The 8,773-nt window shown below is 42.9% G+C and overlaps 1 non-coding gene across 1 annotated transcript; it reads right to left on the bottom strand.

Annotated features, from left to right (window-relative positions):
• Positions 1-6,106: 6,106 nt before the first annotated feature.
• Positions 6,107-6,167, bottom strand: LOC114634903. The gene has a single exon (XR_003713392.1). It is a non-coding gene; the product is annotated as a U7 small nuclear RNA (small nuclear RNA).
• Between the last annotated feature and the right edge of the window lie 2,606 nt (positions 6,168-8,773).

Here is an 8,773-nt window from a genome sequence, read left to right on the forward strand (position 1 = left end):
AATTTCATTTTATTTTATTTTTTAATTAATCATTTTATTCATCTACATTTCAAATGATATCCCCCTTCCTGGTTACCCCTCCACCAGCCCCCCATCCTATCCCATCTTACCCCTCTCCCCTTTGTCTCTATGAGGGTGCTCCTCCACCCATTCACCCACTCCTGCCTCATCCCTCTAGAATCCCCCTATGCTAGGGCATCAAGCCTCCCTCCCATTGAGAACTCTCACCTTTGAACAGACTATCCCAATGAGTTTCACCAGCCAGCATGTGTACTTCGAGAAGCCATTTCTTTCCAGAAAAATAAATTTGTATTTTGAATTCAAAGACCATCAGCTTACAGTGAATGAACCAGTGTCTTATTTCATGGTCACATTTTATACTTGACTGTAATGATGCTCTCCCCCATAGACACACTGTATTGCAGACACACATGGTATTCTAAGCCTGAAACTCTGTGTGTGAGTCACAATCAAGTCGTGAACACTGGGCCACCGCACATCTCTTCAGGGGCTCCCAGGTATTTTCTGACTAATTCTTTCCTGTGACTGCTCCTTTTCTCTGGTGCACTATTCTTGGTTCACAAATGTAATATCTTCATATTTCACTAGGGATACCAATGGTTCTTCTTCTACCACCAGTATCTGGACCTTTTGTCCTGTCTCCTTCTGTACTGGGTTTCGTTCTCCACTGTAAGATTTCTCTTGGGTGCTCATCCCACTGCAGCTATCTAGTCATAATTAAAACAAAGGTACCATCACTTACTGTGAGGTAGTGATCAGGTCATTTGTGGGGAGCATGCTGTCTGTTTAACTCCTCCTCCGTAGTCTGGGAGCATTAGTCCCACTGGACACAGCTATCCTGAGTGAGACAAGAAAATCACCACAGGCTTCAGCCCATACTCTTTGCATGCAAAGACTGGTAGCCAGAAATGATCTGGACCCAGCAAAGCTGAGACACCCCCCCACACACACACACAAAACAGGCTGATGCTAAACAAGGACACTACATCTGACACCAACCAGAGACCAGAAGGAGAGACCAGGCCTCTGGGGACATTTTCTTATAGCTATAAGTCTCTAATTCCTTCTACCTAGCTCCCAAGCCAATCAGTGACTGGTGTTGCTGACAGGTCTGGGGTTGCAAGTACAGCTCCAGCTAGTCTCCAGTTCTCCCCTGCTGCTTCATCTCACCTGCATCCCTCATCCTGGTGGGCATGTGCTGGGAGAGGAAGTGTCTTCAAGCTTGTCAATCCTTTAATCTGGGCACTGCAAGCTTTCTTTCAAGTACAACTTTTCATACAACTCTCAGTACATCTGGAAGCGACTCTGGCACACTGGAGAGATGGTTTTCCAACTGCATCTGAACAGAATGTTCTCAAATACCACTCTTTCAGCCATTCATCCTCTGAAGGCAAAGCCATGGATCGTTGGGACTGGACATCAGACAAGTTGGGTCCCAGTCCCAGAATCTGATCCTAATTAGTTCTGTAAGTTTGAGAATCTGTTGATCCTTGCAGTGCCTTGGATCTCCTTTGAATATGCAGACACCAGTGTATACAGTCTGAATGTCCCATGTTTCCCTAACCTAAAACCTCTACATTAAAGAGGATGTAGTCCCAATCCCCCATGCATCCTTGACCCCAAATCCCCATTTAAAGTGGTAGCAGACCACTGTTGAAAAGCAGGCTCAGGGTCTGAAACCTCCATATATGGAAAGAGAGGATAACAACTACAGTGAAGGGAGCCAGGGCTCTGTGCATAGTCTACCTCTTCTTCAAACCCAGGGTAATCTGAAACACAAAGAAAGAAATGACTTGTTGCTTTTTATTTGTTATTTTTAATTTTTGAAAAAACTTAGACAAGGAGAGGTGAGAGGACCACTCCAACTTCACCCCACTATTGACATACAATGCCAGGAAACTCAGACAAGCCTTCTCCAGCAGCACTCACTCTCTCTGGCAGAGCAGAGCAAAACAGAACCCTGGAGCTTTCAAATGGGAGTCAAACACATCTACAGAATTCAACTATGATTGTCAACCTCTGACTGTCTTGGAACATTTTCAGGTAGAACCACTAGCTGGTCCACTGACACTGGCAACAGAGGTGTGTATTACAGTAAAGTTCCACCACTAGTTCCTCCTCCCCAGAAAGCATGAAGCCTGCACAGATGACCAGCCCACACTGATCTGAAGGCCAGCCTGGCTGTACTGTCATTCTTGGGTCTGTGCAGTGGACTGCAATTGATATATAACCCCAAGGTCACCTGTTAGCTGTGCACCTCAGAGGGTTTCTCTGGACAATGTCTTTTGGGGAGCCATCCATGCCTCTTTAGCTCAGCCTGAGTGTCTGTTTCTATTGCAGTGACAAAACACCATGACCAAAAACCAAGTTGGGGAGGAAAGGGTTTAGTTAGAATATCTAACTATTCATCATGAAGGAAATCAGTACAGGAACTCAAAGAGGGCAGGAACCTGAAGGCAGGAACTGATGCAGAGGCCATGGAAGAATGCTGTCCCCCATGGCTTGCTCAGCCTGCTTTCTTACAGAACCCAGGACCACCAACCCAGGGATGGCACCACCCACGATAGGCTGGCCTCTCCCCTATCAATCACTAATTAAGAGAATGTCTTACAGCTGGATCTTAGGGAGGCATTTTCTCAATTGAGGTTCCCTCCTTTCCAATAACTCCAGGTTGTATCAAACTGACACAAGACTAGCCAACATACCAAGTGAGGAGGCAAGCTTAGGTATCAGCTCAGACATAAGAGCCAGGAGCCATCTAGAAGTGGACATCATAGTGAAGGAGAGGCAACAGTGGTAACTGGGGACTTGGGAGTGATTCGACTCTTGTCATCTTTTCTCACTATAATTTTCTTTCTTCTAGGATGTCAGATGACAACTAGGAAAAATGATTGTCTAAAAAGAGGAGAGTCTTGCATGCAAATTGTCACCCAAACTGCTTAAACTATCTGCTCCAGAATATGTTATCTTCTGTTAAAGGTGTGTTTTCCATTCTTGCTTTAGGCTCAGCCTATATTGAGTAATTCCATGTGGAGCTCCAGAGGGAAGGGTGTTGTGTCAGTGATAAAGAGCCAGGAGCTGTTCATTGCTAGCCTCGGTGTCTAAAATCATGTCAATTACCAGATTAAATCTTTAAAGTGTATTAACTTAACACACCACAAATTTTCACCAACCAAAAAGATACAAACCTTATCAGCCTCTAAGGCCTAGAGCAGATATTTCCCCTGTTTTCCCTAGCCTGTCTACACCAATTGTTCATACCAGTGCATTTGAAAATTGCCTTTAGACTTTCTTTCATTATGAGGCTGTAAAAGTTTATTGGAAGAAGGGGCAACCTGAAGTCATGTTGCCATCCATAGTTACAGATATTTGACTTAGGATAAACTCTTGCCTTCTTTTGAAGTGAGAGCTGTGTTCTTCAAGGACAGTTCTGTCCTCCATCTGGGCCTCCAGCCAGCTTTGCAGGCCAGTGCTGTAGCTGTGTCTGTATCCCAAGCGCACAGTGAGTTTCACTGGCATCTGTGATCCCAAACAGAGCAAAGTGGAAGAACTAGTGGTTTCCTACCTGAAGGACAGAGGATCCAGGAGCTTTTTACAAAGCCTCAGAATCTAAGATGGCACCTTGGATAGCAGATTTCAGGCCACAGCTGGAGTCCTGAGGCTAATAAGCAGAGTGTGGCCAATATAGGAATGGGGTGGGGGTTGGGGCCACATGAAAGCACAGGACAGACAGAGAGAGAGATGCCAGGACCTTGTAAGAGTTAAATGAAAAAGAAAGGCCTACTGTGGAAAAGTAGTAAAATCCCATTGGTGAAATGACCAAGATCTGTGAGGGTGTTGGGAGGTTGTTGGTGCAGCTTCCTACTCTATATTGTTGGCAACCCCATCTCCATGTTCCCACTGGCCAATAAACTCCTTGGAAGTAGGACCTAGATATTTTCATTAGTGCTCATGTATTTCCTAGCATACAGCCTGGTGAGTGGCTGGCTAGACATTTGAACTCATAATTTCTTACCCACTGTGCTTTGCTCAGGTCAGATCCAGCTTCATGCTATCAGACAGTGATTGTGATCCCCTGGAGCTATTCGTTCTGCTTAATTGTAGCATCATGTTGACTTGGCAAAGGAAAAGGAGACTTAGAAACCAGTCATTTGACTGTAGTTGAGGACTCAGGAATAAATTCTGCCTGTTCCAGGGTCTACAGACCACAGAAGTTTCACAGAACTGAATAGTTGCCTTCCTCTGACACGGTCCGGGGAGTCTGAGACCACCATACCACCAGTGTGCCACCTAGAAAGACTCAGGCTCCCTCTGGGCTGTGAAGAGCCCACTGTCCAACTGACTGTACAGAAAGGCTTTTTAAAAATTTCCACGGACACTTCACTTTTCCCCAGAAATTTTTACAAGGCTTCAATTATGTAGGCATAAAATAGGCATAAAAGTCAAATTGTACTAGTAATAAACCATAAATAAATGTATTTTAAAACAATTACATATATATACAATTTTGCCATTTATTAAAGACAGAACCAGATTTGCAAACTAAGTTTTCCTTGTTACTTTTACATAAAGAACTAAATCTTGTCTGAACTGTTGATACTACAAGACACACAGCAGCTTCATTTCTCAGAGCTAATCTATATTCTCATTTTAAAATTCTCAGTGCTGAGAAGGCTGTTTTGCATAAATATGTAGCACAAACTAAAAGAAAAGAGCTGAAGGCCATTCCAGAAATTGTTGGAAATGTTCTCCTAACCCCAAGTTAAAATTCATCAAATGGTTTCTTCTGAAAAACCAAATCATCAACTCAAACAGTAACTTTCAAAATTAAACATCCAACACATACAAAAATATCTATGGATATGCTGGTTTAATACTTACATGCCAAGGAATGATGTTAGCAAAAGTAAAAGGTCATTGTTTTCCACAATTAGACAATCAGTTTATATAAGAGCAGAAGCTTATATAAAGGGGAAACACTGCATTTCACAACACAGAATAGTCTCAAAGCTGAGTAGCATTTGCTGACATTTTATGAAGTGACTTGTGTGCAGAGCAAAGTGTATGTGTGCAGAACTAAGACTACAGTGAGGTTATGTCATTCAACACAGGCCAATGCTGCCAGATATCCCTTGAATTTGTGGTATTTTGAACAGTGAACTTCTGAAAGCCAGTCTCTCATTCTTCAATCAGCTATCATCTTAGATAGAAAGATCAAAACTGGCATGTCCTTGAAGAGGACACTGGGTCCAAGAGCAGTTGAGCATTTCAAAGACTGGATGATAAGAACACATCGTGAAGACTGGATGACATGAACAGGGACATCAGACAGCTTCTTTTAGACTGAAAGTTTATGTATATATATATGCATGCATGTGCGTATGCCTCTGTGTGTGTGCCTGTGTACACACGAGCATGTGTGGATGCATGTGCATGCATATGAGTGTGTGTGTGCATGTGTGTGCATGCATGTGTACATACATGTTATGCATATGGGTGTGTGTGAATGTATATGTATCTGTGTGCATGGATAAATGCACACATGTGTATGTTAGAGGGCTATATGGGGGCATGAGGGTGCATATGTACATGTGCGTGTGTCTGTGTGAGCATGTGTGTATGCATGTGTGTATATGTTCATGCACATGTATGTTGAGGGAGTATGTGGGGGCATGAGGGTGCATTGTGGAAGTCAAAAGTAGATATCTAAATGTCTTCCTCTACTGCTCTCTACCTTAGTTCTTGAGCTAGAATCCCTCACTGAATATGAAGTTTATCAATTTAGGTTAGGCTAATTGGCCGGCAAGCTCCCATGATCCTCCTGTCTCCATCCCTACCAGTGCTAGGGTTAAAATCATGCCAAACTTTCATGTGAACACCAGTGATTTGAGCTCAGTTCCTCTTATTCACAGCAAGTACTCTTAGAGCCCCTCCCTGCTAAGGACCTGTCTCAGCTTGATTGGGGGTCTTGAGGAAGAAGTGTTTGGGAGTGGTAGAAGAAATGACTCAAAGTCAGTGATGGATGCAAGCTGACAGCTCTATTGTCTATTTGACATAGCTCTCTAGACAGCTTTCTAGGTAGTTCATGGGTTTTCCTACCAAGGCCAGAAAACCTGCTAGAAAAATTTCTAAACGAGCTCTCTCTTTTAGAGATAGCTTAGCTCTTGCAGACCAAAACCCAATCTTTTTTTTTTAACATATCAATCTAGTCATTAACCTGAGGCTCCCTTTTGATTATACCACAAATCAGAATTTTTTATGTCTTTAGCCCCTTGACTCTTAGAAAAAAATAGCAAGTACCTTTTTTAACATAACAAGTCCTCTACGGTTTGCTGGGCAGAGTACTTATGGTTGCCAAATCTAGACATACAGGCTATTTTTATGTGATAAGGCTTTCTGTTTTCCAACCCCTTCACTGCCTAAGTTTTGCTGTCTGGAACTTGCTCTGTAGACAGACCTTGAGCTCAGAGATCAGCCTGTTCATAAGCACAAACAATAAGCTTAGCTGGGTGGGATCCTGCCTTGAGATCACCACTACCTCACTTTTTAGTGCTCCTTATTACTTGAATCATGAACTTTGTTCATTTCCCTTTACTGAGTCATTAGTGTAACTGCCTTTGTTCTTTCAGGTCCACAAAGGCCCTCATACAATTCATATTGCTTCTTTATATTTTGCATAATTGAGAAATCCTGTTTATATATTCTTGAGCTGATGTTTTCAGAGTTCTTTCCCACAACCTTAATGGTTGTCCTGAAGATCACAGCATTAACATTTTGCTGAGGAACAGTAGATACACCCTCCTCTCCCAGAATTGTGTTGTTTCTGATTATCATGGAGTCATTAACCTTGGCAAGGAGAACATTCCCCAAAGGAGGAACATGAAGTCAAATATGTACATTATTATACAAACAAGCCTTATGCCTACAGCAACATCCACACTCAAGGAGACATACACCTTACTGACCTGATCCATGGCCAAGAACTATGTCATGCCATCTCCTCTGTGGCCATGCTGGACTCCAGATCCTGGACTACAGATATAGAAAAGAATGAGCAAGAGTTCAGTAGAACCAGACCTGTCCACAGAGACAGCCCTGTCCACAGATGAGACAGACACATTGTCTGCGCAACCTGCCCTGTCCACAGGTGACACACTGACCACAGAACCATTCCCAGGCCACAGGTAAGACAGTGACCACAGAACCCACCCCAGGCCATAGATAAGACACTCACCACAGAACCAGCCCCAGGCCACAGGTGAGACACAAAGCTCTTTCAAAACAGAAAAGAGGATTTTCTCCCCATCATTTTGGGCTAGGATAACTGACCTTTTATGAAGAACTTTCTTTGTTTTTTTTTTTTCTTTTTTTGGTTTTTGGGTTTTGTTTGTTTGTTTGTTTTTAGTTAAATTAATTTTAACTGATACAAAAGGACATTCAAATGTTACCTATTTACTAAGTACCATGTGATGTCTCCAGGCATGCATACAAACTGGAATGCTGAAATTTGGTTAAATAGTGGTCTCTCCAGCTTTCATTTGTTAAGGTACAAACATCAAGAACTTTTTGCAGCTTCTTGAAGTGATCACTATTCATTTCTTTTCTTGTTGTTACAAAATACCTGACCCAAACCACTTCAAGATGGCATGGTTTATTCTGGCTCACAGATCAAGGATTTAGCCCAACTCTGGACATGGAAGTCATTGCAGAGGGAATGTGCAGTGGCTGGTCATACCACATCTACTGTCAAGAAGCAGAAAGAAATGAGAATTAGTAAGTTGATTTCTTTTTATTCAGTCCAGGACACCAACTCATGAACTGGGGCTATCTACACTTAGGGTCTTCCTCCCCTAAATTAATCTTTCCTTCCTCACTTAATCTAGTCTAGATAAGTTCTCATAGAAATTCCCTAAGCCTTGTGCCTTTAATGTCTCTAGATCCTGACTAGTGAACAAGCAACATCAATTATTGCAGGAAATGTGCAGTTGTCTGTAGTCACCTTCCATGCAGTAGCACACCAGCCTCTCGATTTTGTCTGCTGTCGATAAAAGACACAACTGGGCACTGTGAGGTCACTGCATCATACAACCCTTAGTCAGACCCTTCATTCACCTATCTGAGGATGCTCAAGGGCAGCTCAGAAACAGATTTTGGAAAGAACTACACTGACTGGAGTATACATCAGGGATTTCAAAGGGTCTTAGATGAGCAGCTCCACCTGTGGTAGAGGATTCAAAGCAGGGACACCCTGGCTCTGAAGGTATCTGAGGTTAACTGGGCAGGACAGAGGAAATGAAATATCAGGCCAAACAAGAAGTAACTACCATTCCTTAGAGTTAATGCAAATACCCAGATGGGAGAAAATAAGGTCTTTTTTGCTATAGAGTTAGTTGGTAATGGGTTTTGTAAGAAGTTCAGCTAGAAGCCTGCCCATAATCTCCCCTTCCATATCCATGGACCCAACCACTGGCTTCTCACTTGGAAGTTCCTGGGCCCAAATCAGCTCAGTGTTGTTTCTTTTGTTCTGAGTCACAGTCCCTGCCGACCTCCCTGAACCAGGACTGGCAAGTGTCTGTGTTCTCCACAGTGCTTCATTCCTACTAGGTGGGCTTTCTGACTGAGGTCTGAAACTACTATCTCTTCTATGGTTCACATAATAAAGTTCACATAGTAATGTGCCCAAAGTCCACATCCCTTTCCCTGTCATCCACAAAAATGTCTGTCTTACACCTAAAGAGAGTACGTTAGAGAT

This window comes from Grammomys surdaster, unplaced genomic scaffold, assembly GCF_004785775.1.
Source record: "Grammomys surdaster isolate TR1022 unplaced genomic scaffold, NIH_TR_1.0 1136, whole genome shotgun sequence".
Classification (NCBI taxonomy): Eukaryota; Metazoa; Chordata; class Mammalia; order Rodentia; family Muridae; genus Grammomys; species Grammomys surdaster.